General features: G+C 38.0%; 1 protein-coding gene across 6 annotated transcripts in view; it reads right to left on the bottom strand.

Annotated features, from left to right (window-relative positions):
- ANAPC10 (anaphase promoting complex subunit 10) overlaps positions 1-20301 on the bottom strand; it is a 168799-nt gene that overhangs the window by 84434 nt on the left and 64064 nt on the right. The window lies entirely within an intron of this gene.

Below are 20301 nucleotides of genomic sequence, written 5' to 3'. Positions count from 1 at the left end.
ATCTATTTCTGCTTTATTGACTACGCCAAAGCCTTTGACTGTGTGGATCACAATCAACTGTGCAAAAATTCTGAAAGAGATGGGAATACCAGACCACCTGACCTGCTTTTTGAGAAACCTATATGTAGGTCAGGAAGCAACAGTTAGAACTGGACATGGAATAACAGACTGGTTCCAAGTAGGAAAAGGAATACACCAAGACTATATTTTGTCACCCTGCTTATTTAACTTCTATGCAGAGTACATCATGAGAAACACTGGGCTGGAGGAAGCACAAGCTGGAATCAAGATAGCCGGGAGAAATATCAATAACCTTAGATATGCAGATGACACCACCTTTATGGCAGAAAGAGAAGAGGAACTAAAAAGCCTCTTGATGAAAGTGAAAGTGGAGAGTGAAAAAGTTGGCTTAAAGCTCAACATTCAGAAAACAAAGATCATGGCATCTGGTCCCATCACTTCATGGCAAATAGATGGGGAAACAGTGGAAACAGTGTCAGACTTTATTTCCTTGGGCTCCAAAATCACTGCAGATGGTGACTGCAGCCATGAAATTAAAAGATGCTTACTCCTTGGAAGGAAAGTGATGACCAACCTAGATAGCATACTGAAAAGTAGGGACATTACTTTGCCAACAAAAGTCCATCTAGTCAAGGCTATGGTTTTTCCAGTGGTCATGTATGGATGTGAGAGTTGGACTGTGAAGAAAGCTGAGCTCCAAAGAATTGATGCTTTTGAACTGTGGTGTTGGAGAAGATTCTTAAGAGTCCCTTGGACTGCAAGGAGATCCAACCAGTCCATTCTGAAGGAGATCAGTCCTGGGTGTTCATTGGAAGGAATGATGCTAAAGCTGAAACTCCAGTACTTTGGCCACCTCATGTGAAGAGTTGACTCATTGGAAAAGACTCTGATGCTGGGAGGGATTGGGGACAGGAGGAGAAGGGGACGACAGAGGATGAGATGGCTGGATGGCATCAGAGACTCGATGGACATGAGTTTGGGTGGACAGGGAGGCCTGGAGTGCTGCGATTCATGGGGTTACAAAGAGTCGGACACGACTGAGTGACTGAACTGAACTGAACTGTATAACATACAAGTTTAGATTTAGACATGTATAGATGTATAGGGCCAATGGAAAACCATGCTGATACAAGTAAGAAAAGACTCATTATGCAGAACATAATGCTTCTGGTATATTTTATTTTAAGAACCATGCCTAATATATCCAAACTCACCAAACAATAAATCAGATTCCATATAAACTACAAGAATATCAAAAGAAAATCAGTCATTGCATAGGCATCAAAGCTTTTTTTCTTGGAAAACAGTAAGTCATTTATCTAGTCTGAATGACAACCTAAACCTAAAATCTAGATTTTTAAAATGTTTTTCCAGATACACTTAAAAAAATTTTCATTTTAACCAAGAGTCTAAACTATCCTTCCTTAACAAAAGAAGAAAAATCATAATTCAAAAAATAAACCTAAATTTTAAAAAAATTTCCTAAAGTTATGAAACAGTTTTTAAAAGATAAACACTGATTTTTAAATTATCTTAGTTATTGAATGGGCTTCCCTTGTGGCTCAGCTGGTAAAGAATCTGCCTGCAATGCGGAAGACTTGGGTTCGATCCCTGGGTTGAATACATATGAAAGATGTGCATTACAGATAATATATGATATTATTACAGATAATTATTACAGATAATACTTATCAATCCATCCCAATAGCAGTGAATATCAAAGAAACTCAATCCAGATTCCACGAGTTACTCTAGAAAAACTATTAAATGAACACCACTGTATCTTTTTTCCTTCTCTCCCTTTTTTTCTTTCTTCTCTTTGTTTCTTTCTTTAGTCTTTCTTTTCATTTTTTATGAAGGAGGGTGAGTAGACAAAAGGAGAGTTGGGCAAGAGACAGAGAATTGGCATCTTAAAAAAGGTAGTTATTTTTAAGATGGAAAATTTCTTTCTTTTAATTTTAAAATATAAGAATAAATGAATCCCTATCCTTCATGGTATTTTCAGTCAGTCGCTTTCTATAAACTTCCATTAGCACTGACTTAAAATAGCTGAGTCAGAAACAAGATATTCCTGGTTTCTATGACTAACCTTTTAATCATTGAGGCAGTAAATGTTGTATACTTATGATAAAAGTACAGTTAAGCACAAAAAACATAATTAAGGCCTTATTTCAAATCTTTTAATAAAGCTTTAGAGGCAAAGACAAACGGCGTTTTGGTTTCATTCAGTTTTTTCATGTATAAAGTAAAGGGATTGGACAAGTTTTCATCCAATGCTCCTTTCAGCTCTGACATCCGATGATTCTAAATAAAAGGAGAAAGTTGTGGTAGGAAGAATAATGGGCCCCTAGGGATGTCCATGTCCTTCCCCAAGTTCTCTGAATATGTTAACTAACACAGCAAAATGACTTTGCAGATGTGATTAAGTTACAGACCCGGGGATGGGAAGATTATCCTGGATTACCTGGGTAGGTGCAATGTAATCACAGGGTCATTATAAGAGGAAGGCCAAGAAAGACTGAAAGGAGATGTGATGATGGAAGCAAAGATTAAGTGATGCAACCACAAGCCAAGGAATGTGGGCAGCCTCTAAAAGATGGAACAAGCAATGAACAGTTCTCCCTTACAATCTCCATTTAAGAACCCACCTTGCTGATACCTGATTTTAATTCATTAGGTCCATTCTGGACTTCTGACCTTCAGAACTGTAAGATAATAACTGTGTGTTGTTTTAAGCCCCTAAGGGTGTGGTTATATGCTATAGCAACAATAGGAAACTACTATAATGGATACCCACAGGAGTTCAGAGGAGGGGAAAAGCACTCCTGGCTAGAATAATCTATTTTCCAGGTAAGTATACAATAATGAATCTCAATAATGACAAAAAAGCAAAACTAAGATTCTGTTCATCTCCTTACTGTTGTTGTTTAGTTACTAAGTTGGGTCCAACACCATGACCTCATGGACTCGGCTCGCCAGGCTTCCCTATCTTTCACCATCTCCCAGAGTCTGCTCAAACTCACATCCACTGAGTTGGTGATGCCAACTAACCACCTCATCCTCTGTCACCTCCTTCTTCTCCTGCCCTCAATCTTTCCCAGCATCAGGGTCTTTTCCAAGGAGTCAGTTATTCACATCAGGTGGTCAAAGTATGGGAGCTTCAGCATCACTCCTTCGAATGAATATTCAGGGTTGATTTCCTTTAAGGTAGACTGGTTTGATCTCATTGCTGTCCAAGGGCTCACAAGAGTCTTCTCTATCGCCACAATTCAAAAGCATCAATTCTTTGGCTGTCAGCCATCTTTATGGCCCAACTCTCACATCTGTACATGACTACTGGAAACACCACAGCTTTGACCATATGAACCTTTGTTGGCAAAGTGATGTCCCTGCTTTTTAATACCCTGTCTAGGTTTGTCATAGCTTTTCTTCCAAGGAGCAAGTGTCTTTTGATTTTTTGGTTGCAGTCACCATCCACAGTGGTTTTTGAGCCCAAAGAAATAAAATCTGTCATTGCTTCCACTTTTCCCCCTTCTATTTGCCATGAAGTGATGGGACCAGATACCATGATCTTAGTTTTTTAAATGGTGGGTTTTAAGTCAGCTTTTTCACTCTCCTCTTTCACCTTCATCAAGAGGCTCTTTAGCTCCTCTTTACTTTCTGCCATAAGGGTGGTATCATTTGCATATCTGAGGTTACTGATATTTCTCCCATCAACCTTGATTCCAGCTTGTGATTCATCCAGCCTGGCATTTCACATGATGTACTCTGCATATAAGCTAAATAAGCAGGAGGACAATATACAGCATTGACATTCTCCTTTCCCAATTTTGAACCAGTCTGTTGTTCTATGTCTGGTTCTAACTGTTGCTTCTTGACCTGTATACAAGTCTCTCACTGGGACAGGGAAGGTGGTCTGATATTCTCATTTCTTTAAGAATTTTCCAGTTTGTTGTGATTCACACAGTCAAAGACTTTAGCATAGTCAATGAAGCAGATGTTTTTCTGAAATTTCCTTGCTTTCTCTATGAGCCAACAAATGTTAGCAATTTGATCTCTGGTTCCTCTGCCTTTTCTAAACCCAGCTTGTACATTTGTAAGTTCTTGGTTCACATACCATTACAGCCTAGCTTGAAGGATTTTTAGCATTACTTGCTAGCGTGTGAAATGAACACAATGGTACTCAATAGTACACAAAACTCTGAACATTTTTTGGCATTGCACTTCTTTGGGACTGGAATGAAAACTGACCTTTTCCAGTCCAGTGGCCACTGCTGAGTTTTCCAAATCTGCTGACATGTTGAGACATACTGAATGTAGCACTTTAATAGCATCATCTTGTGAATAAATTTAACCAAATTAATTATCTATCTACTTCTACTTCTGATAGACTCAATGGTATTATTAGAGTATTTTTTAAATGCTTCACTGTAATGGAAGTTATACTAAGATTCTGTAGTGTATAATTTGGGGCATGATAGTACAGAATTGTAAACGTAGTAAATTATTCAATAAATATTATTAGTACATTATTTCTTTAGAACATAAGAAAATTACTGATCTTAGTCACTAAAAGTATATTACAAAGTATGTATAGCTATTAACATCTCTCAAATAGCTTCACAATCAACTACATTGCCTGAGAGTCATAAAAAACAACTCATGTATCAACTTCAGTTCTATTGTACCCTGTTTAAACTTCTCAGTCATCTCCAAAGAGTTATTATTCTGATCCTGCCATATTTTAACTTATTTCATGGATTAAACAAAAACTCAAATATGTGTAGTAGGTACAATTTTAATGCCTTTTTTATAACAATGATTAAAAGGCTAATATAGTTTAAGTGAAAAATATTTACACTCTTGCTTGTATTTTTAAACAGAAAATTAATAAAAGATAAAATTTTGCCAATTTAACTTTCTTCTTTTTCCCATTTGATTTGGACATCAATGAATAAAATTTCCATCACCATTAAAATGTAAAATTTTCTATATTCCTGCTCATTCTTTCTTCTTACCATCTCCCCTTTTGGCTCTTTTCCCATATATACCCTCATTTAACATTTTTTATTGGCTAGATACCTCCAGTTCTGCTAACTATAGATGTAGGGCAGGGGTTGGCAAACTTCTGTTATGAGGAGTTTCTCTCAAGTGATCTCTCAGCCTGGCTCCAAGATCTTCTGCTTCCTATCAGCAACCTCTAGGCCACTAGCTCTACTCTGGCTGTATTAGTTCAGGATATCCTCTAAGAATATGTTGATTTAAAGGATTAACTCCACCATAAACAAAGTTTACCTTAACAAGGAAAAAAAAAAAGGAAATCATTTGTTAATGAAAATCACATCAAATATCAAATACAAAGCTGCTCATATGTCGTTTCCTATTGCTAATCACATATCCCTAGAAAATAAATGAGAGAAGGAACAATGACTTGAAAGTTGCCCTCAAGAAAGTTGCTCTCTGCTCTCCTCTCTCACCACCTAGTGCTCCTTCATTAACCATAGCTGTGAGTTGATAAAATTCTACAGACTCTCAAAACGAGAACTGTTATACATGAAGCAGCAGATTCTGGCATTTTAACCATCCTTCCACTTCGGAAGGAATACAACCAGTTAACTGCAATGATGACCTACTTGTAGAGAAAGAAAGTCTAATAGGATCCAAAAGAAACTTCAGAAGTTCCAAATTTGTTGAAAGTAAGGATACCACAAAGGCAGCTTAACAAGAAAGACAGAAGCCAACTAAAAGAGCTCACTATGGAAAGCAAGCTCTTTGACCCTAGTGAAGAAGGTGACCCCACCTAAGAAAGTCACCCTGAGGTCAAAATCAGTCACTCTGCTACAGAGGGTCAAGACATTAATTCTGGACTTGTAAGTTGGCAAGAGTTTTTATATAGAGACATTTCCTCCAGAAAGAGTTCCTGGAGAGTCAAGCTTCTATAGTTTTTAACGGTGTGATCTTAAAGTTACCTGTTTGAAAAAAAAAAAAGAGGCATAACAAAGATAAGAACTAGATAGACTGTTCTACTAATCTACAGGAACAATTCTGAATTAAATTTGAAGTGAATGTCAAAAACAATAATTTCATCAAAAGCCCAAAATGGTGAAGAAATGTTAAGAAATTGCAGAAAATCTCTGGAGGACAAGAACAAGTTAGCCAGACTTAAGTATCACTGAAAAGAAAAACCGATAAGGTAAGTACTAGGGATGCAATGTACACCATGATGACTATAGCTAACACTGCTAAACGATACCCGGGAAAGTTGTCAAGAGAGTAGGTCCTAAGAGTTCTCATCACAAGGAGAATTTTTTTTCTTCTTTTCATTATCAATAATTCAGTTCAGTTCATTTCAGTTACTCAGTCGTGTCTGACTCTTTGTGACCAACATGAACCACAGCACACCAGGCCTCCCTGTTCATCACCAACTTCCGGAGTCCACCCAAACTCATGTCCATTGTGTCGGTGATGCCATCCAACCATCTCATCCTCTGTCGTCCCCTTCTCCTCCTGCCCTCAATCTTTCCCAGCATCAGGGTCTTTTCCAATGAGTCAGCTTTTCGCATCAGGTGGCCAAAGTATTGGAGTTTCAGCTTCAGCATCAGTCCTTCCAATGAACACCCAGGGCTGATCTCCTTTAGGATGGACTGGTTGGATCTCCTTGCAGTCCAAGGGACTCTCAAGAGCCTTCTCCAACACCACAGTTCAAAAGCATCCATTCTTCAGCACTCAGCTTTCTTTATAGTCCAACTCTCACATCCATACATGACTGCTGGAAAAACCATAGCCTTGACTAGATGGACTTTTGTTGAGAAAGTAATGTCTCTGCTTTTTAATATGCTGTCTAGATTGGTCATCACTTTCCTTCCAAAGAGTAAGTGTCTTTTAATTTCATGGCTGCAGTCACCATCTGCAGTGATTTGAGAGCCCAGAAAAATAAACTCAGCCACTGTTTCCACTGTTTCCCCATCTACTTCCCATGAAGTGATGGGACCGGATCACATGATCTTTGTTTTCTGAATATTGAGCTTTAAGCCAACTTTTTCACTCTCCTTTTTCCCTTTCATCAAGAGGCTCTTTAGTTCTTCTTCACTTTCTGCCATAAGGGTGGTGTCATCTGCGTATCTAAGGTTACTGATATTTCTCCCGGCTATCTTGATTCCAGCTTGTGCTTCCTCCAGCCCAGCGATTCTCATGATGTACTCTGCATACAAGTTAAATAAGCAGGGTGACAATATATACCTTTGACGTACTCCTTTTCCTACTTGGAACCAGTCTGTTATTCCATGTCCAGTTCTAACTGTTGCTTCCTGACCTGCATACAGGTTTCTCAAGAGGCAGGTCAGGTGGTCTGGTGTTCCCATCTCTTTCAGAATTTTCCAGAGTTTATTGTGATCCACACAGTCAAAGGCTTTGGTATAGTCAATAAAGCAGAAATAGATGTTTTTCTGGAACTCTCTTGCTTTTTTGATGATCCAGCATCTCTTTAAATCATCATTTTACAGTTGTCAGAGAACCGCTAAAACAGAGAGGACTATAGGAGGCCACAGTCTCGGGAGGGGAGAACCTCAGGGAGGTAGCTTGTCTTTCTGAACTCACTTAAAGCATGGGGGTGTTTGTCGATTCTAGGACAAGGTGAGATGTTACAAATCATGGTCTTGCCCAGATAGAGAGGTGCTTCTACAAACACATGGAACTATGACTAGTTGCGGTCTTTCAGAAAAGACATACTTAGAAACCTCAAGATCTTTAAGCACACAGCCTATTTTCCCCTCAAAACATCTGCCACATTGTGAAGTTATTTATAACAGCACAAAGAAACAGGTCAAATTAATTTCATTTTAGTATCATTTCAACATGTGATCTATGTAAAGTTACTGAGCTATTTTACATACTTTTTTTTGTACCAAATCGTTAAAATCTGACATTTTACACTTATACCATACATATCTCAATTAAGATTAGCCAAAAGCCACATGTGGCTGAACAGCACAGATCTAGAGTCTAGCCTAGCAATCAATCAAAAAACCATTACTATTATTAACCAAGCTAAGAAGAGGGAAAGATAAATAAATGAAATGATAATTTCATCTGAGAATTAGAATATACTTTTAAAATAGAAATGGTAGAGCTGAAAATAAAATATCTGAAATTAAGAATCTATCAGATTGACTCAACAGATTTTATATGTATATTATATATATATAATATATATTCACATATCAGAAGACAAAGTTGACAGGCTCCTTGAAAAATACAACTTATCAAAAAAGTTGTATCAAAAAAACTTATCAAAAAGAACACATAGAAAATCTGAATAGAACTACATCTATTTTAAAAACTGCCTTGTAATTTAAAAATCCATTGCAAAACTCCAGGTCCAGATGGCATTACCATTCAATTCTTCCAAATATTTAACAAAGAAATGGTATCAACTCTGCACAAATGCTTAGAGAATAGAAAAGGGAGGGATATTTTAAAAAAATTTTTATGAGGCCAGAACAACTTTGGTTCCAACAAGTTGTTCTGGCCTCATAAAAACATTTAAAAAATATCCCTCTCTTAAGAAAAAAAAATTAAAGACCACTTTTTCTTATGAAACATAGGAAAATCTAAAACAAAAGAGTAACAAGTCCAACTAAGTGGAGTTTGGCACAGGTACGCAAGGTTGGATTATCACTTAAAAATTAATCAATGTAATTCACTTTTATTAAGGAAAGTTATGACCAACCTAGATAGCATATTTTTAATATGCTATAACTTATGTTGACCTTGTATCCAGTGGCCTTGCTAATTAAACTTTCTTATTAATTCTAATAGTTTATAGGTTCTTTCTTAATTTTCTAGATGTACAGTCATATAGTTTAGAAGTAATATTATTTACAGAGACATTACTTTGCTAACAAAGGTCTGTCTAGTCAAGGCTACAGTTGTTCCAATGGTCATGTATGGATGTGAGAGTTGGACTGTGAAGAAAGCTGAGCACCAAAGAATTGATGCTTTTGCACTGTGGTGTTGGAGAAGACTCTTGAGAGTCCCTTGGACTGCAAGGAGATCCAACCAGTCCATTCTAAAGGAGATCAGTCCTGGGTGTTCATTGGAGGGACTGATGCTAAAGCTGAAACTCCAGTACTTTGGCCACCTCACGCGAAGAGTTGACTCTTGGAAAAAGACTCTGATGCTGGGAGGGATTGGAGGCAGGAGGAGAAGGGGACGACAGAGGATGAGATGGCTGGATGGCATCACCAACTCCATGGGCATGAGTTTGGGTGAACTCTGGGAGTTGGTGATGGAGAGGGAGGTCTGGCACATTGAGATTCATGGGGTCACAAAGAGTCGGACATGACTGAACGACTGAACTGAACTGAACTGAATAGAAAAAAGAGAGACACTCACATAATCATTGTCAGACAAAAAAAAGGTATTTGACAAATTCAACACCCATTTATGACTTTAACTTCCAGCAAACAGGAACAGAATACAGTCTCTTTAATATGAAAGGGCATCTTTTCAAACAAATAACCTACCCTCATCATATAGAATGGATAAATATTAAAATATTTTCTAAAGAGATTATAAAAAGACAATCATCCACTATGACCCCTTCTATTTAACACTGTACTGGAGGTCATAAACAGTATAATAATGCAAGGAAAATGGAAGGGAACAGAGGAGAGAGGGACAGAAGGAAAGGGAGAAGATGAATAGGATTGGAAGGGAAGAAAAAATAATATTACTTCTAAACTATATGACTGTACATCTAGAAAATTAAGAAAGAACCTATAAACTATTAGAATTAATAAGAAAGTTTAATTAGCAAGGCCACTGGATACAAGGTCAACGTAAGTTATAACCGCAACAGTACAGAATTCGTGCAAAGACAGACTAACAAACCAAGAGATCAGAGTTTAGGAACAAACCCACAAATTTACAAGACATCTGATTTTTGTCAAAGATGACACTCACTGGTGCAGTAGGGAAAAGATAAACAAAAAGAACAAATAGAAGGTTTAAAATCCATCACAAAACTATGTATATTTTTGTTATATATAGGTTTGTTATTTATATTTCTTTAAGCAATGATGCTGGATGAACTGGATTTCCATTTTGAGGGAAAAATAATAATCTTGATTTCTTCACTTCTCACCATAAACAAAAAATCAGTTTCAGATGAATTTGAATTTAAATGTCAAAGTCAGAAACTAAAGCTTCCAAAAGAAAATAAAATATCTTTGTAACTCTGGATTAGGTACAATTTTCTTAAACAGGACACAAAAAGCATCAATCAACAAATAGTGGTCAACTATTTCAGAATTAAGAACTTCTGTTCATCAAAAGATATAACTAAGAGCGTGGAGAAAACAAGTCACAGATTGGGAAATATGCCTATGCCTATGTGTAGAAAAGGAATCCTATCTTAACTATTTAAAGAACTACTACAAATCAAAGAGATATACACCCAACAGAAATGCATACATATATTCAACAGTGTGTATATGAAAATATTCATAGGAGCCCTAGCTAGACAAACCACCCAAATAGATACCAACAGTCAAATGAGTAAGTTGGAGTATATTCACAAAACATAATGTTCTATAGGAATGAAAATGAACAATCTATAGCTATCCAAGTGACAGATGACTCTTACAAACATGGTATTCAGATTCATTTTGATATTGGGCAAAACTAATACAATTATGTAAAGTTTAAAAATAAAATAAAATTAAAACAAACAAACAAAGTTAGTCACTCAGTCGCATTTGCCTCCTCTGTCCATGGGATTCTCCAGGCAAAAATACTGGAATGGGTAGCCATTCCCTTCTCCAGGGGATCTTTCCTACCCAGGGATCAAACCCAGGTCTCCTGCACTACAGGTGGAGTCTTAACCATATGTGCTACCAGGGAAACCCAAGTAAAAGCAAGCCAGACCCAAAAGAGTATATACAAAATATGATGCCATCTCCTAATGCAAAACACTGAAAGATAAAAACAAAAACAAAACAGATTTTTTTAGAAATCCAAGTGAAAGTAATCCATATTGTCAGAATAATGATTAACCTTGAGAGCGCATAAGAAAGCATAAGGAGGGTTTCTGGATTTTTATTGGTTGCTGATTATATAGATTTCTTTAATTCATGAAAACTCAATGAGCCTTTCACACAGTATGTGGACTTTTTGTATCCATGTAAAAATAAAAAGTTAAAAAGAAAAAAGGCCCAGACCTTTCTGCTCTGTCATACATACTCTGTTGTCTATGATCTCTGCAGCAGCTGCAGGCATCATGTTCTCACACACCAAATGTCCAAAAAGGCTTTCTCCTGTTTTAATTATAGAGGAAAATGTTTTCCTGAAGCTATCAGATTTCCCATTGGCCATTTCTGGATCACATGCCTCTCTGCACTAATTGCAAGGGAAGCTGGAAATGGAGTACCAGGCGTTTTCTGTCTTTACTGTGGGAAGTGGTCTCTCTGGGCAAGGAAAGGAGATGGGGGCATGTGGCATTGGTAATCAGCAATACCTGCTGCCCAGGACTGTTATTCGTGACGTCTCAACCAATTTTACCATAGCTGCTTCTGTCCTCCTCCAGTCTAAGCTCAGATTAGCAGCAGAGTCATCAGACAAAAATGTAAACCTGAAACACCTTTCATTAGTTTCTCATTATAGTTAAGAATAAATCCATGATCCTTAACACTGTAAGCATGATCTAGTCTCTGCTTATCTCCTCTGCCTCATGGTGAATGGCCCTTGACCCACATTTTAGCCATATAACCTGCAGTAGGGCAAAAGCAAATTCACACTGTGCAGGAAACTGACTCTGAAAATATTCCAAAGATCGGGGAGGGCAAAGGGACATTGACTATATGTCATCTAAAATGGGTCAAATGTCTTGGATATGCTCTAGTTTAGTGAATTCTTTTTTTATTTTTAAATATAAGAATAATACAAGAACATCTGGTCTGTCACATGAGAGCCTGGCCCCCCTAACTCTAATTTTTCTTTAAGTCTGAAGTCCACTAACTATACAACCTTTTACCAAGATTTTGTTTCATTTTCAAAACCCTAGCACTCATGGTTAATGTGAAAAACTATTCTCAACTTATGGCCCTCTACTTTTCAATCCCCACACTCTATTCCTTAAATGCTAACTATAGATTCCAATTAGGTTTATATCTTTTTTCACATCTCTCCTGATATGAGAAAACACACAAGTATACAAATACATATACAAAGTACTTTTAAACTTTCCAAAGAGGATATTTAAATGCCATCATACTACCGCTCAAATCTAGTAGAATCTGTTCATCAGTCAACAAAGTGTGGACTTAACTGTGTCCTGGATTACTGGAAACTGTGACCGGTGTAGTAAAAGGAAATTATCAATTTATTGGAAATTTATTTATGTTCAGGAGTTATATCTAATCATCCATTATTTCTCATGCACATACCATTTTGATGAATATAATTTATAAATGCTTTGCAAAATAGTTTAGGAAATAATAGACTCCCAGACACCAACAAAAATGACAGCTAAAGAATTTGAAAATGTATAAATCCCCAAAAGCAGGCAGGATGGAGAAGTCAAGAAGAAGCACGGTGCACTGCACCCTAACATCACTGAAAGCGAAAGCACCAGGTAGTTCTGAAGGTAGGAGGGTCACGTTAGGTTAAAAATAAACAAATATGCAAACAGGAAAACAAGTTATCCAATGAGGAAACAGTTTAATGTCAAGATTCTCACCAGTCCCCAGCTTAAGCAGGCAGGTGACCCTCCCTTTCCTACTCCCATAGAAAACTAAAAGTTCATATTATCTGTACAGGTTAATGAAGGGAGGATCTAGATTGAGGTAAAACAAGACAAGATGGCAGCATATTATTATTTTTTTAATGGAGTGAACGTCTAGACATTTAACAGTGAACCTCAGCTCTCTTCATCTTGCTCAGCTACAGGGCTGCTGAATCCCAGGCAGATCACCCTGGAGCCCCTTCCAAATCCCATCTCCTATCCTCCACCCTTCGCCTCTAGGCCAGAGAATGAATTACTATTTTCTGGAAAAAAAATAAGACCATAAGAAAAAGAGAAAAGTGAAAAAAGAACAAATTCATAAAATGAGAGGTACACACAAGTGATGTGAGTGTCCCCAATTTAATATTTATTAAATGCCTATTTTGTGCTAGGCACTATTCCAGGTGGTTGCAAGATATCTGTGAAAATAAAAATAATAACAAAATCTCCGCTCTTGTGGAGCCAATACTCCTACTGAGGGAAGACAGAAAATGAATAACAAATATAATAAATAAGGTATTATATAATATATTAGGTAATAAAAGTGCTCTGAGGGGAAAAAAGCTTTGGGGAAAATACAGAACAGGAAAAGAAGGATCAGAAGCACCAGAGGGCAGGTGTGTGCAGTTTTAAATAAGGTGGTCACAACAGGCCTCATTGAGAAGGTGGCCTGTGTGCAAAAAGATGAAGGTGCCAGCCTTACCACACTGCTGTAAGGCCTGGTAAGCATCAAATTCCATCACGAGCAGCAAATTGCTCCCCAACTGCTAATTTGTGCCTCACGCCTAGGCTATGAGAAAATACCCAAGGCTCTCCATGCATGTAAAAAAAAAAAAAAAAAAGAAAGAAAATAAAAACAAAAAGCAAAATTGAAAAAAAGCAAAAACAAGAAAGGAAATCTGAAGAGAAGCAATAAAGGGAGGACAAGAAATTTAAAAACAAAGCAAAGCTTTATTAATATCTTCAGCTTCATAAAGGAAAGCATCCTTAACACAAGAATAGAATGCTATTTTATAAAAAAGACCAAGAAGCAAAAATAGGTCTTAGAAATATACATATACACTGTTGTTTGGTCTCTCAGTAGTGTCCGACTCTTTGCGACCCCACGAACTGCAGCACGCCAGGCTTCCCCATCCTTTACCATCTCCCTGAGTTTGCTCAAACTGGTGTCCACTGAGTCAGTAATGCCATCCAACCATCTCATCTTCTGTCACCCCCTTCTCGTCTTGGCCTCAATCTTCCCAGCATCAGGATCTTTTTCAATGAATCAGTTCTTTGCATGCATGCACATGTGCACACACACACACGTGTGTGTGTATATACATGTATATATGTATGTGTATATGTATGTGTGTATGTATATATATATATACACATACAGGGCTTCCATGGTGGCTCAGACAGTAAAGAATCTGCTTGCAATGCAGGAGACCCAGGTTTGATCCCTGGTTCTGGAGGATCCCCTGGAAAAGAAAATGGCAACCCACTCCAGTACTCTTGCCTTGGAAATCCCATGAACACAGGAGCCTGGAAGGCTATAGTCCACGGAGTCGCAAAGAGTCAGACACGACTGAGCAACACACACACACACACACACACACACACATTTAATTATACAAAATTAAATGAACTGCTTGGAATTTGAGAAAACAAAAGAGAAAGACAATAAGAAAATCAGTGGCTCAATGCAGGAAGAATCACTGCTAACAAATGTGAATTCAGAAAGAGAGAACAGAGAAAATAGAGGAAAAATATGAAGGAACATAAGAGCACTTCCCAGAAATAAAGGACAGGTGTTTCCACACTGGTGCGAACCACAAATGCTCAGTAAGATGAAGGAAACACACACAAACACCATGGCGGAACCATCATAAAATTTCTGAACATCAAAGGTACAGCGATTTTAAAAGCCTCTACAGAGAAAAACAGGTCACAGGCAAAGCATCAGAAATCAAAAGTGGCATTGTATTTCTCAACATTTATACAGAAAACTATGAGGCAATGGAGAATGTGCTTAAAATTCTGATGAAAAATTATTTCCAAACAAGAATTCCATACCCAGCCAAATCATCCCTCGAGGGTGAGATTAAAATAAAGTTTTCAGTCATGCAAGGTTTCAACAGTTTTACCTCCCATATGGAGGATACATTTCACCAAAAGAGGAAGAAAGTTAAGAAAAATGAAGACCTGGGACCCAAGGAACAAGGAATCTACCAAAAAAGATGAAGGAAATTCCCAAGATGATGTTGAAAGGATGTCTTAAGAAGACAGTTGTTTGTCCAAGTCCTCTGAACAGACACCAAGACAGAAACAGATATACAAGAAATTTATTAAAGGAAACATCTGTGACAGAAAGTGGGGAGGGAGCCAGGGAAGGCTGGAAGAGCTGTTAGACAGCAGTGCAGGTCTGAGCCCAGGAGAAGGAGATGGGGGAAGGAGGAGGGTGGGGTGGACGTGTGATTCTGCAGTGCAGATCTAGTGAAAGTCTGGCACGGCTGTCCAGGAGTCCTTAGGCCATGGCTGCCTGTCAGAGGACTCCAGAGTACCCACGAGTGAGCCTCACTCAGTACCCCTGCTGTGCTCACTCTGGGGCATTGATGGGGTGCTGGATACCGAAAAGCAGCAGCTGGGGCCATCAGTCAGAGATCTAAGAGAAACGGTCTCAAGGCCACCATGGTGGCTCTCTAACATGCCAGCTCTGCTAACCTAAATTGCATTTTCTGGAATTCCCTTCCTGGCATGTTTCTGGTTAGGTGAGACATGAGAGAGATTTTCATGCAAGGTTTCGACAGCAGGAGTGAAGCAGCAGCCATTCTGCATTTGGAGGTAGGTGAGTCTACAGGTTTTGTATCATCAAACTAGGGGCCCACGTAAGTTGTCACTACATGCTGACACACCCCGCTGTCATGGCTCAGCAGCCAGGCCTACGACTGCTCCATCTTCCCCTGAATCTTCCTGTGGGTTCTCTGCCTCCCAAGATGAGTGTGTGTGTGCTCCATGACAAAGGGCATCACTCCTTCCACAGCACACTGACATCACAGGTGAGAGGCAGTGAGAACTGACGTGGATCTCAGTTCCTCGAGTTGGTGTATGGGTTCCAGCTTGCCCTTGCCCTTCACCACTTTACCATCTTCACTTCTGACCTTCTGCCCTGTGGATTTCAAGCTCTAGCATTCAGATGTGAAAGCAACAGCCTTGCAGAATTTATTTAACCAACTCTTACTTGTGTAAGACAAAATCCTTCAAACAAAACTATTCTATACAATACCAGCCCTCAAACACACACACATAAGCATACACCAGTGCTCTGCTTCTCTGAATGAACTTCCACTGACTGACACATGGACACAATAGCCAGGCTGAAGGTACAGTAGGGATGCTTACATGAAAAAAAAATGTGAAACTGAGAGAGGATGTATGACTGTTTCCAGAAGGTTTCACAAGATCTGTCAGAGAACTTAGGGATATATCAATAGCTGAAAACATTTTTAAAATTCAGGGGAAAAAATGAGGCAATCATTAATTCTACAAAAATAATGATTTATTTTGACTAATGTGGTCATGACAGTGAAAACATGTATAATGATTTAGTAAATAGCAAGAAAAGCTACACTAGGAAAATAAAGAGAAGTTTTTGAGAGAAGAAATACGTTTACAGGGCTGAATCCTAATATTTCATAGTAGGAACCTGCCTGCCAATGCAAGAGACACAAGAGATGCAAGTTTGATTCCTGGGTCAGGAAGATCCCCTGGAGGAGGACATGGCAAGCCACTCTAGTATTCTTGCCTGAAAATTTCCATGGACAGAGGAACCTGGAGGGCTACAGTCCATGGGCTTGCAGAGTCGGACATGACTGAGCAACTGAGCAGAGCACAAGACATCATTAGATCGTGTCTTTATGGATATGTACACACATTATGTAGACCTGCACATGTCATTTACAAATATGAAAGCAAATACCAAAAAGAACTCTCCCAAATGGCTAAAATAACTCAGAATAAGAGACGTATTCCTGAGGAGTAGGATGAAGGTGTGGGGTAGAGAGAGAGGTGCTGTTCTTGTAAGTGCTGTCGTGGTCCTTTCAGACTTTTAACTTACACACATATTTTATGGTAGCAAAAATAAACTTAAATTTAAAAAATAAAACTTAAGACAATTTGCAGTATAACTGAAAATTAAAGAATAAGACTGATTAAGTTGGCAAAAAAAAAAAAAAAAAAGAGGGGGAACGGAGAAATCTGACAGTACCAAATGAACCAGTTAAAAGATCAAAAACAGACACGAATCTATTGCTTAGGGGATGCAGGCAAAGATGGGAAAACTATTTTTTAAAAAACCAAAGAAATTATCATAAAAGGTTATGACAGTGATTACCTCTAAAAGATATGAAAAGGATTATGACCAGGATGGGAAGAGGTGTACTTTAGCTTTGGGATGCGCATTAAGTTCTTTTTCTTACATTAAGTAAGTTACATATACACATGAACTGCGTGTGGTGCTTTACTGACTCGGGGGAGGAGGGAGTGCCAAGCACACGAGAAACACCCGCAGCAATGCCTGCACAGGGGCAGGGCTTCTCTTGCCATACGAGGCTCAGCTTTTTCCCCGTCGTTGAGCTTCCAAGCAAATTATGATTTGCTATTAAATGAGCTCTAAAATAAACAAATGTACATTTCATTTACATTTTACATTAGTTTATCTTTTATCCTAGAACAAAACTGAGAAACAGAATTTGTATGCATGGTAGGTATGTTAAAACCTTGTGTTTGTACATCTAGCATACAAATTTAGACTTTTCACATATGTGAGTAATTTTTAAGGTATAGCAAATTTAAAACATATATTGTCATTTTAAAACCATAAATCTTGATAGTAAACAAATACTCAAAACAAGGAAAGGTTAAAGATAGCCTTTAAGTATACATGGCAGAATTATATCTAAGGAAACAGGCAGTTTGAAGGCTTACGGCTGGATTACAAACCACTGGAAAAGAGATGGGGGGATCAGTAATTTAAGATACCAAAGAATCACTATAAAATACTTTTCATATAAATGACTTAACCTCTAAGTGAATAATTGCTTATTTAAGAAAATCCAATTGAAGTAGAAGGATACACAGAGACCCAACTACCTTCTAAAAAAATAGTTCAGAGAAATACAAATATGGTATGTTCTCATGTGGAATGTAAAAATGCCAAACCCATTGAAATAGGGAATACAATGGTGGCTGCCAGGAGCTGGAGTTTAAGGAACTGGGGAGATATTGGCTAAAAGAAACAAACTCCTAGCTGTCAAATGAACAACTTCCAGGAACCTAATGTCCAGCATGGGGACTATAATGAACCACACTAATATATAGTTCAAAGCTGTTAACAGAGCAGATCCTAAATGTTCTTGCCCACACAGAAAATGGCAATTATGTGAGGACATGCGGGTGTTAACTGACTTTACTGGGGGTAATCATTTCACAATAATACGTGTGTATCAAATCATCACACAGTACATCACTCAACTTGGCAACAGAATTGACATATGATTCTATCTCAATAAAGCAGTAAATAAATATATAACTAAATAAGAAAAAAGATGTTTAGAGTCTCCATGAAGCCTTTAAAAGGTCTTTTCACAATCAAGTTGTCTTTAAAAGGACTGTTTAAAAAACTAACCCAAGACCTATAAGTAGAAGGCGATAAACTCAACAAATACTTTCTGATCAAGAGACATGTAAACATTTTTCCTGCAAGTATGTTACAATTCTACGGAGTTAATAACTAAAAAGTAGACTTCTGATTGCATTATAATCCTACAGACACTTTCAGGAGATGTGGAGCTCTGAAGGGGACTGGAAAGCAAAGTAATGGGGATTATCTGGGAGTGGATGAAAGAGACATCACTAATTAAGGCTGACTCCATTCAAGTTTTCTGGCTCTGCAATTTTTCCTCTTCTATGAGATAATATAACAGTTAACAGCAACTAACATGTTTGGAGCACTTACTCTTTGCCAAATATTGTTTTAAGAGTTTTACAGGTACTGAGTCATTCCAGCTTTGCAACAGCCATATGAGATACACTAATTTCACCTTCATTTGATACACAAGAAATTTGAGGCCCAGAGAAACTAATTTTCCAAGGTTCAGAGTTAAGTGGCAAAACAGGAAGGAACCCAAACCCAAGCAGACAACTCCAAAGCCAACGCTCTTGGTATGTTTAGCAACTCAAATATACAAATGCATATCCAACAGCTATGTGTAACTGAAGGTCTTAGTTTCATGAGATTTTAAAGAAAGGCACAGAAGCACATGTTTTTACAGCCTAGGAGAACACTACTTGTTTCCAAGGCTTTTTTGCTCCCTACAGCTACCATCTAGTGACCTCTACCATGTGTCAGGAAATTAACTGATCTTTGATTTAATCATCCCAACGCCACAGGCCTGATTTATAGCTGAGGAACTTGGAGTTTATAGAGAGGTTATATAATTTGCTGAGGGTCACCTAGTTGGTGAAGGATGAAGCCAGGACTTGAAAGTGATTTCCCTGCCCGAACTCTGAACATCACTGAAAGAATAATGTAGTCTTGAAGTACGTCTCTCTGGAATAAAAAATGAGGCTATGATATATTCTGAGATGAGTACAAGTGAGTAAATTATTTGCAGTTCAAGTATAACCCTACATGTGCTTTAAAGAGATATGGAACTCTGAAGCAGATTTGGAGGAAAAGGAAGTAACTCAAGTGTGTGCAAGTCCCACAACACTCATCGTTTCCTATTAGTTACGCTGCCTAGAAGTAGAGCATGATGTTGGGAACAAATGAAGTTCTTCTTACAAATCCAAGCAGAGGTAAAAACCCAATATACACCTCCAGGTACATTGAAAATTACAATGCAAACATCTCTAATACTCTCAATAAAGGATTTTCAAAATAACTGAAGCAGTCCCTCATATACTTTGCAAGAACAGTGATTTCCATTGGCCCGATAACTCATATATGAAACAGATACTGTTAACAAAAGTACAAAAAAGAACCACTCTTTACTTTCAAAACTGTCTACCCAAATCTAGAACATCTGTCTAGAATAGCTAAGGTGGAGTCTACAAGATTGATATTATAGAGTAAGAAGTAATGATTTTATTTTATGTTACTTTTAAAAGCACTGAACTAATTCTACTGCTTATTGCTTAGATATATAGTTCGACTTCACCTTGGCCTGAATGACTATCATCTTAAGAAAAATGTTAACTTGTTTCCTAAAACTGCAATCAGCGACAACTGAGTAGAGAAAGCAAAGACATTTCTGTTCTATTCACAAGCACCAACAAACAGCCCAGTGGGGGAATGGCAGTGTGCCAGGCTGCTCTGTGAGCAATTAGGCTTTGTGGCAATCAGCAGGCTCAGGAGTCTTAGGCCCCTAGGAAACTAGCATGTTAAGGACTTGGTGCCCTTACCCTGCTTTCTTGGAGGCATGTTGAGACATACCTTGTTTAAATGACAATCTCTT

This window comes from Bos indicus, chromosome 17 (assembly GCF_029378745.1).
Source record: "Bos indicus isolate NIAB-ARS_2022 breed Sahiwal x Tharparkar chromosome 17, NIAB-ARS_B.indTharparkar_mat_pri_1.0, whole genome shotgun sequence".
In the NCBI taxonomy this organism is placed as follows: domain Eukaryota; kingdom Metazoa; phylum Chordata; class Mammalia; order Artiodactyla; family Bovidae; genus Bos; species Bos indicus.
The sequence above is the reverse complement of the archived record's forward strand: the minus strand, read 5'-3'. Positions and strand labels throughout refer to the sequence as shown.